Genomic DNA, 13558 nt, shown 5'->3' on the forward strand with positions numbered 1-13558 from the left:
GAGCTCTTTTAATTTTGACTCTTGTGTTTGAAATTGTCATGCTAACCTAACACAGAAATGATCGCCAAAAACTCACCCAAGGAGTTCTTTCCTGATGGAATGCAACAACTGGATTGGTAATGCAACAGAGAAAAATTCAAGTGTTATAACTCGAATTAGGAAACAGATGCAAAGTAGATATTTTTGTGGTGATTGAAATGTATTTTAATATCTAAAAAATAACCACAACTTCTATAAGAAGCAAATCTTAAGTATCCATATTGTAGAACCACAAAAGACCCCAAATAGTCAAAAGAGTCTCAAGCAAGAAGAACAAAGCGAGAAGCATCACAACTTCCCGATTTCAAACTATTATGAAACCGTAGTAACAAAAACAGTATGGTTTGAGGGTCAAAACAGACACCAAGAGCAATGGAACAGAATAGTGAGCCCGGAAATAAATCCATATGTGTATGTTCAATTATTTTTGACAAAGGAATCAAGAATATACAACGAAGAAAAGATAGTCTCTTCATTAAATGGCAATAGGAAAACTGGACAGCCACATGCAAAAAGAATGAAACTGGATCCCTATCTTACACCACACACAAAAATCAACTCAAAATAGATTAAAGATTTGAAATTAAGTCCTGAAACCCTAAAACTTCCAGAAGAAAACATAAGGAGTAAGCTCCTTGACATTGGTCTTGGCAAGATTTTTTTTTTTTAATTTGTCACCAAAAGCAAAATCAACAAAAGCAAAAACAAACAAGTGGGACTACAGCAAACCAAAAAGCTTCTGCACAGCAAAGGGAACCATCAATAAAATGAAAAGGCAGCTTATGAAATGGGAGAAAATATTTGCAAACCACATATTTGATAAGGAGTTAATATCCAAAATATACAAATAACTCATACAATTCAATAACAAAAAACCCCAAGTAATCCCATTAAAAACTGTGCAAAGGATAAGGAAGACACATGTAATGATGAGCAGTGATGAATCACTAAATTCTACTCCTGAAACTAATACTACACTATATGCTAAGCAACTGGAATTTAAATAAAAACTTGAAAAAAATTGGACAAAACACCCGAATAGACATTTTTCCAAGGAAGACATACAAATGGCTAATAGGTACATGAAAAAATGTTCAACATCACTAATCATCAGGGAAATACAAATCAAAACCACCATGAGATATTACCTCATATTCGTGTGGCTGTTTTCAAAAAGAAAAGAGATAAAAAATGCTGGTGAGGATGTGGGGGAAAAAAAACCCGTGTGCACTTCTGGCGAGAATGTAAACTGGTACAGCCACTATGGAAAACAGTACAGAGGTTCCTCAAGAAATTAAAAATAAAACTACCATATGATCCAGCAATCCCATTTCTGGGTATATATCCAAAGGAAACAAAGCCATTATCTCAAAAAGATACCTGTAGTGCCATGTTCATTGCAGCACTGTTCACAATAGCCAATTTATGGAATTGATCCAAATGTACATCAGTGGATCAATCGATCAAGAAAACGAGGTGGATATATACAATAAAATATTATTCAGCCTTAAAAAAGAAGGAAATTCTGTCATTTGAGATGACATAGATGAACCCCAGAGGGCATTATGCAAGGTGAAATAAGCCAGACAGAGAAAGATAAATGCTGTGTGATATCATTTGTGTGTGGAATCTGAAAAAAAAAAAAAAAAAAAAAGGCTGACATAGAAGTAGAGTAGAAAAGTGGGTGCCAAGAGCTGGGGGTGAAAGAAATAAAAAGAGGCTAGTGAAAGGATAAGTTTCGGTTAGAAAACGAATAAGGTGTAAGGATGTAATGTAGAGCACGGAGACTATAGTTGATACACTGAAGTGTATAATTGAAATCTGTTATGAGTAGAATCTAAACATCCTCACCAAAAAAAACACAAAAAAATAAAAGGTAAATACATGAAGTGATGGATTTGTTAGTTAACTCAATGGGAGGAACCATTTCACAGTGTAAACATAGGTCAAGTCATTGGATGGTACACTTTAAATACCTTACAATTCTGTTTGTCAATTAAACCTCAGTATGTCCAAGAAAAATAAAGTATCCATAATACTAAAGAAAAGTGCAAAAAAAAAAACCATGGTCTAAATAGGAAAAGACAGCAAGGGGAAAAGCTTACTAAAAAAATTAGAAACAGAAACTAAAGAGGATATGAGTTGTAAAAAAACTAGATACTAGTCGTAAAAATATGTGATTGGATTAAATATCTCTATTGAGATTTGACAAAAAATAAAAATCTGGCATCTGCTATTTTAAAAGACAGTCATAAAAGATTTATAGACAAAGTTTAAAAATAATTAAATGCAACCAAAAGCGAGAACAAGTAGGCATTATTAACGTTACTGAATTATAGTACAAATAATTAAAACAATGACAAGAGCCTTAACATGCAAATAATAAAATGGACAATAAACGTATATAGGATATTCACAGAAGATATCTAAATGACCATTTCATATGTGAAATAATGTTCACTCCAGCAGTTCTTGGAATGTCAATTTGTACAACTATTCTAGGAAATAACTTTGTGGGGGAGAAATCCCAAAACTTTAATAACATAGATCATCTTTAAGTCAAGAGTTTCCTTATAAGGAATTTGTTCTAAGGAAATAATCATGAATGGATACAAATACTTGGGTGAACAGGTGAAAAGATGTTCACTTAAGCTTATTGTTTATAACAATAAATTGGAAACATTTAAATGTTCAACAAGAGACTTTTTTTTTTTTTAAAGATTTTATTTATTTATTTGACAGAGACAGCCAGCGAGAGAGGGAACACAAGCAGGGGGAGTGGAAGAGGAAGAAGCAGGCTCCTAGCCGAGGAACCTGATGTGGGGCTCGATCCCAGAACGCCGGGATCATGCCCTGAGCCGAAGGCAGACGCTTAACGACTGTGCCACCCAGGCGCCCCTCAACAAGAGACTTCTTAAAGCAAGTATAATATGTCCTCAGGATGAAATATGATGAAATATTATTCAACCTTTAAAAATTATAATTTAGAGGAATATTTAATGACAAGAGAACATGTCTCCAACATATTAAGTTTATAAAACAGAGGTGGGGAAAAAGAAGATGGAGAGTTTATACATAAAACAATGTGGTGATGATAATATTTCAAAATTCTAATGCATATGCCTTTCATTTCTCTTTTCACATCATATTACAGTACTTGTTTCCCAGCACCCACCACGCACTTTTCAGGGAACCTCAAGTCCCAGCTATGCAGAACATCAGATGACACAGTACTGCATATGGGGTGCAGGAAGTGGCCTAAGTCTGAGGTCAAGGTTGAGAAGTTAACATTCCCTTGTGCCCCTGAGAGTTGTAGTGCTTGCACAGCCCATTTCCACTCTCCCTCTTTTCACCAAATTTAGGTGGGAAGAAAGGGAGTAAAATAATTTGAATTAGAGCTATAATCATAAAGAAATCCTTGAATTTAAATGAGATTATCAAGAATATATATACATTTCTTCATCAGGCAAATAATTTACTTGGATTTGGAAAATAAATTTAAAGTTTATAAAGTTGTATTTCTTAGACACTCAGATTTTTCACGAAGAAATTTCTACTTGCTACATCAAAACATACTTACTGGCAGTTATTCTAAAAAATAACCATATATTCAAAAATTTGGTGACAAGAGTGGCACTGTTTTACTCTTGGAAATCTCTTTGATGTCTTAATTGAAGACAGTTGGATTCTTACATTTTTCTTCCTGCAATCTGTAGCATTATTTTGTCATTGAAGTGTATAGAGAAAAACTGTTTTTCCACAGACATGTAATTAGTAAGGGAAGGGAGATTTTTTTAAGATAATTGTAAATATTTCTTGATCCTACACCAAAACCTGACAAGAAGAAGTTAAAAGTTAGTTGAAATGTAGAATCTGAAATCATATTAATCAACTTTCTTTATCCTGTTATATTAAAATCCACTAGTTATTCTTACACTTTAAATGGCTATTTTACTCATGTAATTTTGTAACTTCATACATTCCTCATTTGGAAAACAGATCACTGATTTATGCAGTTCTTCCAAACGTTGACATATTTCTGTATACATTATCAAAAAGTCACAAACGTAAATGTCTTCACCAATTTCATCAGAAAAGTGTTTAAAGGATCAGGAAACTGCAAAACTAATGGTAGATAAAATTTTTTCCAAAATTGTCATTTTCTTTTGACAGCTCTAATTTTATCACAATTACTGTCAGTCGTTTTTCTCAAAGTGCCAGGTTCATTTTATTCCTTTTTGAGGAAATTTCTGCCCGGTACCCATCTGAAGAATCATAATTTGTCAGTCAATTTTTATTTCAAGTAAAGATAATGTTCCATGGTGGTATTTGAGGTCATTCTAGAAGGAATAATTGGATTACAATCAGCCTTAAAGAACGAAAAGAGCATTCTAAGTAGCAGGCTGAGAAAAGACACAAATGCATTGAAGTGTATGGCTTGCTAGGGACCCTGTAAGTATACTATTTTATCCAGAGCGTAAAACAAATAAGAGCAAAGCTGGTAGGAGCTGAAGGCAGAGGAGATTTTGTGAGCTGTTGTACAATCTTCAATATGTTAAAAATTTGATCTGCTAATTGATTTAGTTATGGATCACAATTACTCTATTAAAATCTGGATTATAGGTCATTAAAGATTGTAATACGTTTTTTACGTACTCAGCAGTATATCTCACTAGATCTGTATTTAGGATTACAACATATTTTCTTGAAAAAGTCTGCACAGAAATGTAAAACAAGGCATTATAACATTACGTCTGATCTACAAGCCTAGAAGTCTTTTTGATAATTAGAAACTTTTTTTTCACTTTTTGGCTAAGCTCTTAGATTCTCTAGAGATAAGTAAATCAGCACTCATTTCACCCAAAGTCTGAAAAGGATATTCTTGGAAATAACTATTAGACTCAACTTCTTTTAGTTACTTAAATGGAGCACTGAGTTTGGGCCTTTTCTGCCTATAGCTTGTTCTCAAAATCAGTGCTTGCATTTTCACTTAGATTCTAAAAAGCTTATTCAGTGGTTATTCAACAGTAATGTTTAGCCCTGCCGTTGTCTTAACAAGATGAGTTAAAGATAAAGAAAATATCAAAGTGTACCAAAAATTCTTTGCTGTTTAAAGTATTTCTAACTCAATTTAAACTTCAGCAATAGCTAAATGTTTTCTTTTTGTGATTGTTGGATCAGATAGGAGTTTTATCCAAACTATTTATCCTAATCAGCAGTTGGAGGAGAAGAATGTTAAATAAACGATCTTATTTTGATTCTTTCTCTGGATGTTTACCAGGCTGTTGACAAAACCCAGAGAATGTTTAATGACTTGGTGGGGAAACTTGAAACAGAAGTGGGAACTGCTCTCAAGGAGACTCATTTGCTTTTTTTTTTTTTTTTTCAGTGCAACAAAAGGAAAATGATGACAGGCCACCTCTTGGTACCCAGTTTGAATTAGAAAATTCATCATGCTCCTTGTCGAGAGTTCAATTCTCTCACATTGAATTGAATAAACATTCTCAATGAAAGCCAGAAAGACACAGATAAAATTCAGATGTCTTTAAAAAGAAACTTTACACAGGGGATCGAAGAGGATAGGCTCTCCAAAGTCTCACACATTGACTTATGCAAGGTTGTTTGTGTTGTGCCAAGAAATAAGGCGTGTGGCCTCAGCGCCGCATGATGACTGAAGCCCTCCCTATGGTCACAAACTTAAGAGAGTTATCTCTTAGGAATGTGGTGATAAATAAGCCGTTATGATATTAACCAAGGAAACAGTTTGTATGCACATCCATTAAAGGAATTACTAGAGTTATTCAATTTTAAATCCTTATTAATCTTTTTATATCTTGGGTAATACCAATTCCCTAAAGTATGCTATTTAAAGCTAAGGGAAAATGCATCCTCAAGGACCTATTGCCAGCAAAGAAGCTGTTTTCAACATCTGGGAATAAAAATCACCACCAAATATAGATCATTGGGTCAACTTGCTTTGGGAAATGGTGAAATTCAAAAACGTGAGTTACAACATTTGCATGAACTTACTAGCTTCACGGTAACTAATTTAGAGTCTGTTCCCAGATCTGTATGCTGACTGAGAAAGTACAGATGTGATGGGAGCATCATTTTCCTAACTGCCAGCAGAAGTCTGGTAATGTATTAGTGGGCCAATCATTTGCTTCAGTGTCTTCTTGATTTAATTCATTAATTTTTGGGTGATATCAGAATCCAGCCGAAGTAACTTATTTATTATTTTCTGTCTATATAACTTCAACGATTACTAGACAGAACTTGAAATTTGTATTTAGTTACTGCTCCCTCTTTAGAACAATTAAAGCCAAGATAAAATTTCTCAGGACCTAGGATGTGCTATCATCATTTTGGTACAGGTGTTAACTCTAAACTTCTTAGTCAATTATTTGATAATGACACTTTAATCCTCTTATTTTTTTTTCAGCTCTCACCATTTTCTTATCAAATTTTGCTGTCAATATTACTGAATGTTGCCTTTTACTTTCCATCTGAGCTTCTCTAAAGAATAGTCAACTATCATCACTTAACCATTCACTCCTAACTTCCTGTAGTATTTCCAGAACCAAGCAACTCAACCCACATCATTCCCATTTACAGTAATGACTTCCTCATTGCCCCTTCCAGTGGTAGTCTGCTCCACCGAGCACATTCTAGTGTTCACTCTATCTTCAAATGACATTTCTTGGAATGATTCTTGAATATCTTTGTTCCTCACTCCCTTTTTCTTATCTGTCTCCTTTGGACACCTGTTTTCTTCCACCAAACCCTAAATTTTGAGGTTCCCCAGAACTTTATTATCTCTTCACTAATTTCTCCACTCTATCCTCTCTCTGGTTGATAATATTCTTTCTTAGCACACAACACAACACACACACACACCAGAATTCCTCTGGTAAGCAACAACAAGTCTTTTTATCCAGCTGCATCCTGCACATGTCCATTTGGATCTCACATAAATAACTCAAGCTCAAGATGTGCAAAGTTGAACTTTCCCACTGACATTTCTCCTCTCAGTGTTCACTAACGCTAATGGTTGCACCACCAGTTTTACAAACTGGAGAGTTTCTCGTACTTGCCCATTCCCTCCCCATCATCCCACTTCCAATCAATCTTTTAGTCTTGACAGTTTTATATCTGAAGTATTTATTCTCTTCATTTTTCCCCCATCCCAACCACAATTTTCCTAGATTGACTGAAGTCATCTTTTTCTTAGATGATTATAACCATCTCCAATATGGTGTTTGTCTCCAGTATTGTTCTTTTTTTCTATTTACCCTCAAATTGTAGTCAGAACAATCTGAAACAAAAAAATTGGATCCCATTCTACCCTGTTTAATAGCCATTAATGTCTCTGTAGAGCTTATGCTGAAACAAGGTACAAGCACCTAAATATATAGCATATTTATGTACTTACAGTTAGGAGCCTGGTTTAATTTCTATATAAGAGAAAAACCAAATGCGATATTAAAGTGGCTTATAAAAGAGAGAATTGTATTTCTATCTCATATAAAAACATTCTGAAGGTAGGCAGAGTGAGGATGATATGGAAGTTTCACAATGTATCAAGGACCAAGGATCTTTTTTCCCTTGCCTTGCCATGTTTAACACAAGATTTCCAGTCTCAGTATGACTTTATGATTCAAGATGGTTGCTGGAGCTCCAGCCATACTACCTGTTCCGGGCAGCAGAAAGAGAAGATACAGAGTGAGAGTCAAGAATGAAAAGCATCTCAACTTCTGAGGAATTTTTTCTCAAAGTCATATGAAATAGTAATAGGAAAAAAAAATGAGTATTTTATAAGATGGACCCCCAATAGAGAATCATTCTGTTTTATTAATTATTTTATATTATTTATATTCTATTACCTTATTATGTTTTGTATTCTAATCTCTTATATCCTAATCTATAATATTTATATTCTAGTCACAGATATTTTTAAGTTTTTATTTAAATTTTAGTTAGCTTATAGTGTAATATTGGTTTCAGGAGTAGAATTTCATGATTCATCACTTACGTATAACACCTAGTGCTCATCACAACAAGTACACTCCTTAATACACATCACCCACTCAGCTCATCCCCCACCTACCTCCCCTCCACCAACCCTCAATTTGTTCTCTATAGTTAACACTCTATAGTTTTGCATGGTTTACTTCCCTCTCTTATTTTCCCCCTTCCCCTAATCCACATATGAGTAAAATCATATGGTGGTTGTCTTTCTCTGACTGACTTATTTCACTTAGCGTAATAGACTCTAGTTCCATCCATGTCATTGCAAATGGTAAGATTTCATTCTTTTTTTATGGTTGAGTATATATGGACTATCACTCAGCCATAAAAAAGAATTATATATATAATTATATATATAGAATTATATAGATCTCTATATATAATGCTGCTATAAATATTAGGCTGCATGTGTCCCTTCCGATCAGTGTTTTTATATCCTTTGGGTAAATACCTAGAAGTGCAATTGCTGGGTCACAGGGTAGTTCTATTTTTAACTTTTTGAGGAACCTCCATTCTGTTTTCCAGAGTGGCTGCTTTAGTTTGTATTCCCACCAACAACATAAGAGGGCTCCCCTTTCTTGGCATCCTCGCCAACATCTGTTGTTTTGTGTTGTTAGTTTAGCCATTCTGACACTGTGAGGTAATAGTTCATTGTAGTTTGGATTTGTATTTCCCTCATGATGAGTGGTATTGAGCATCTTTTCATGTGTCTGTTGGCCATCTGGATGTCTTTGGAAAAATGTCTATTCATGTCTTCTGCCCATTTCTTAACTGGATTATTTGGTTTTTGGGTGTTGAGTTTGATAAGTTCTTTATAGATTTTAGATACTACCTTTTTATTAGATATGTCACTTCCATTCTGTAGGTTGCCTTTTAATTTTGTTGATTCTTTCCTTCACAGTGCAGAAAATTTTATCTTGATGAAGTACCAGTGGTTTATTTTTGCTTTTGTTTCCCTTGCCTCTGGAGATGTGTCTAGTAAGACATTGCTATGACCAGTGTCAAAGAGGTTACTACCTGTGTTTTACTCCTGGATTTTGATGGTTTCTTGTCTCACATTTAGGTCTTTCATCCATTTTGAATTTATTTTTGTGTATGGTGTAAGAAAGTGGTCCAGTTTCATTCTTTTGCAGGTAGCTGTCCAGTTTTCCTGAAACCATTTGTTGAAGAGATTGTCTTTTTTTCCATTGGACATTCTTTCCTGCTTTGTCAAAGATTAGGTGACCATGTAGTTGTGGGTCCATTTCTGGATTTTCTGCTCTGTTCCATTGATCTATGTGTCTGTGTTAGTGTCAATACTATACTGCCTTGATGACCACAGCTTTGTAATATAGCTTGAAGTCTGGAATTGTGATGCCTCCAAGTTTGCTTTTCTTTTTCAAGACTTTTTTGCTATTCAGGGTCTTTTGTGGTTCCATACAAATTTTAGGTTTGTTTGTTCTAGGTCTGTGAAAAATGCTAGTGGTATTTTGATAGGGATTGTATTAAATGTATATATTGCTTTGGTCAGTATAGACATTTTAACAATATTTGTTCTTCCAATCCATGAACATGGAATGTTTTTTCCATTCTTTGTGTCATCCTCAGTTTTTTTCATCAGTATTCTGTAATTTTCAGAGTACAGATCTTTACCTCTTTGGTTAGATTTATTCCTAGGTATCTTATGGTTTTTGGTACAATTATAAATTGGACCAATTCCTTGATTTCTTTTTCTCCTGTTTCATAATTGGTGTTTAGAAATGCAACAGATTTCTGTATGTTGATTTTGTACCCTGTGACTTTGCTGAATTCATTAATCAGCTCAAACAATTTTTTAGTGGACCTAGTCACAGATTTTTGAATAGAAATCTTTTCTTGGTTATTGATTACATTGCTCCTCGGAGCATGATTTTAAAGATTAAATTGCATTTTGCATAAAATAACAGAGCAGTTCATGGTACATAGAAGATGCTAAATGAACCATTTTATTTCTTACATTAATGACACTTAAAGGTGAGAAAAGAACTGGAAGGATTAAAGTTATTCTAAGAAGGATTTACCCTAGGCTATTTAAAAGATCTAATAATTTTGTAGCTATTTGACCCTGTATTGTTCTTTCTTCTCCTATCCTAGCTAGAACCAAAGACCTTCAGGCCTTTCCTGAGTAGGAAAAGAAAAACTACAGAAGAAAGGAATGAAAAGGAACATAAGGCCATCAGGAGAGAATTGAATAAGTAGTCAACTCTAAGGTCAAGAATAATGAACTACTCTGCTACCCCCTGAAGAAGGGTAGAATAAAGTAAAGGTAATATAAAATCAAAGCCACCCAAACTCCCTGCCCTAAGCTTTTTTAATAAGAGCTTAAAGGTCTATTTTGTACAGTCTTCTACAATTTGTGCATGTTCTTAGCACTTGATGTCATAATAGGATATAACATTCCTTTGTCTTAACAGATTATAACATTCATCCTTTCTGATATAAAGGGACATACATTAATAATTAGTCAAATATTAACTACTAAGAGTTTCTAGGTTTACTTAGCTAATTAATATTTTGTGGCTATTTTTTTCAAATAGAAGCTACATTATAAGTTTATTGTGAAGAATAGCATGATTTTAAAAGCATGATGAGAACAATAAATTATATATAAAATGACTAATTTTGTTGAGTGTATTTTGAAATCCTAATAAGCAGTTGTTATTATATAATGATGATGAATCTGTGTCCTGTTAATATTTATCAGTTTGCTTTCTAGGAAACTATGTTTCACGGAATGCTTTTTATAATAGAATATTAAGTGGTACTTTTTAGTTGCTCTGGATTTTGTCACTAGAATGGAAAATTAGGGACAAATTGCTGGTCCTGAAACATTCCAAAAAGAACCAGAGGTCTTAAAAAATACCCAGTGTAGTATTTATGGGTAAAGGGATTCACTGTCTCCAACTTTCAGATGATAGATGAGGTAGGTAGGTAGGTAGGTAGGTAGATAGATAGGAAGAATGATGAAATAAAATGCAAAACATAATGGTAAATGTGAACAGGTGGAGTTTTCTTCTGATATTCTTTAAAGTTTTCAGAAAGTTTGAAATTAAACCTAAATAAAAAGTCACCGGAAATTTAAAAAAGCATTACAATTTTAGGGATCATATCTCTTTACAACCTTCTTAGGAAGATAATCAAATTAGCTCTGCTACTCCCAAACAACCTTCATCACTACCTCCCCCACATGGGTAGGGGGTAGGAGTAGAAAGAGGAAAAAATCAGTGAAGTAATGATTCATTGGATCAGTGGGGAATTTTCAACAGTTCCTTCCTTTCTCTAGGGTGTAGGAGGTGAATAATGTGCTCCCTCCCTCCAATTTTGTGAGGAGACTACTATGCCATTCATGTTAGGTATCTGCTTCTGGAGAGGATTAGCCAGTCTTCAGACTGTACGTTTGTAGTTGGGGGGAAAGGAACTGGATGAAAAAGAGAGAGAGAGAGAATGAGTGAGGGTGAGAAGGGGTGGGGGAGGGAAAGAGAAAGCAGTCCATATGCTTAGCTTGAATTTTCTAAGTCAAATGGACACTGAAGAAGGCAGACAGTCTTGTACAATCTTTCCAGGACCACCCTTCCTTGAAATTCTGATTCTCTCATGAGACTTATAGATAAATTCTTTCCAAATCTTGCTGAAAGTCTCCTCTTGTACTTTCCCTGACCTGCGAGATATACTTCCAATTCTCTTCCAATACTCTTGTCAGCCTCTGTTCCTGGTGGTAAGGACTATCACCAGCAGCCAGCCCTCCTAGGCATGGTGTGTGGTGATGGTGGGAATAGCAGCCCTTCTTTAAACAACCTTCACTGTCTGGAGAGGCTCTCTCTGTCCCACATTGTGTACATCCTCTTTGTCTCCTGAGAGAAGCCAATTCCAGACAATCCAAAAATCTCACTAAATTTCTACTTTAGCTTTCTTTTAAACATTATAAAGTAGGAACAAGCTAATCTGGCTGTAATCTAGTATGACAAATAAGTAACTTCACATTATCCTTGAGGAACAGAATTCCTAATTTATGGACTTAAGACTTCAGATCTTTAGGTTTTTATAATTATAACCTAGTGTTTTTGCTACAGAATGAGATAAGATATTTATTTCACTATTAATATTCTTCAAACATTCTTACTCTCATGCTCAAAAACATTCTTGGCTCTTCACTGCCTATAACATCCAAGACCCTGGGCTTGCATTAAGAGCTCTGTGCAACCCAAGGCAGTCGTTCTTGCCTGATATTTCACTATTCCCCACATGAATTATCTACCCCAGCCTGTGATTTCCTTCTTCATACTGTCTCTGGTATTTGTCTTCTCCTTTACATTCCCACAGCTAACACTGTAGTCTATTCCATTATAAACTCACATCTGGATTATTACAACAGCTTACTTAGGTAGTCTTGTCAAAGCCATTTTCAAACTATGCTGAGGCTGCTACTGGATAATTCTTCCTCAAACATGACTTTTACCATGTCCCCAGTTCAAAACTCATCAGTGACTCCTAATTCTCAAGGATAGAATCATCATTTTAAGATTTTTCCATGCCTGACTCCAAAGCAACTTATAACTTTCTGTTTTCCAAGTAGACTCACTAGCTTGTTTTTGTTTCCCCTTTCACTTACAATGTACCTTACATATTCTCGACTGCTTTGTACTATTCCCCAGCTTACCTGACTCTTTGTTTTTACCTATATATATCCTCATTCTTCAAGGCCATTTCCCCCCACTTTCTCTTTCTTTATGAAGACTTCTGAAGGAGAGATATTTACCTAGTAGCTTCTTTTTATGGAGTTGGTTAAATTTTATTATTTTTCTGGTCATTTTGAAGGTAGTACTTGTAAAAGGAATGTGGACTTTGGGATAACAGGAGTCCAGGTTTGAGTTCCAAGTCCACCACCTTACTAGTACCTGTGAAACTGGACATATTACCTCACCATTCTGAGGTTCATTTGCCTCTTATGTAAAAACAGAGTAGTGTATTTATATAGAGGTTAAGTATGTAATCTTGTATTTCCAAATTAAGTGTTGTTTTACAGAAAACAGAATTTTACATCTTATACTCTATATTGCACAATGACTAGAACTAGGCACAGTATATAGCCACAAGCAGTCTTCTATGGCTGTGATCCTCCAACCTGGACCAGTGACCCCAGGGTACACAAAGATTTTCCAAGAAATACATGGACATGGATAGCTTAAAAAACACGGCAAATTTCCAGATCTTTAATTTCTATCTACGTTCTTTCCTTAAGAGTCAACTACCTAAGAAAGTGCCTATAGCCAACAAATTGATAACTATTTTTCTGCTTTATGAAGAAAGTTTGAATCTTTCTTTTATTCATAACCCATGGTGTTCAAAACTTCGGAGAGCTAGAAAAAGGAATAATTCAAAATATTCTAAATGTTGTATTATGATATTAATGAAAATGATTAACACTTTTATTTTGTACATCAGTTGGCTTCAGATTCTTTGAAATAAGTAACAT

At 34.7% G+C, this 13558-nt stretch overlaps 1 long non-coding RNA gene across 2 annotated transcripts in view; it reads left to right on the forward strand.

Annotated features, from left to right (window-relative positions):
* The window catches only part of LOC123789212 (uncharacterized), a 290301-nt gene that overhangs the window by 234336 nt on the left and 42407 nt on the right, over positions 1–13558 (forward strand). For both annotated transcript variants that reach the window (XR_015723965.1, XR_015723966.1), the window contains 2 exons: positions 2782–2958; positions 5429–10351. This is a non-coding gene — a long non-coding RNA (uncharacterized LOC123789212). The remainder of the gene's footprint in view (positions 1–2781; positions 2959–5428; positions 10352–13558) is intronic.

Source organism: Ursus americanus, chromosome 3 (genome assembly GCF_024610735.1).
Source record: "Ursus americanus isolate L20-20 chromosome 3, mUrsAme1.1.p, whole genome shotgun sequence".
Lineage (NCBI taxonomy): Eukaryota > Metazoa > Chordata > Mammalia > Carnivora > Ursidae > Ursus > Ursus americanus.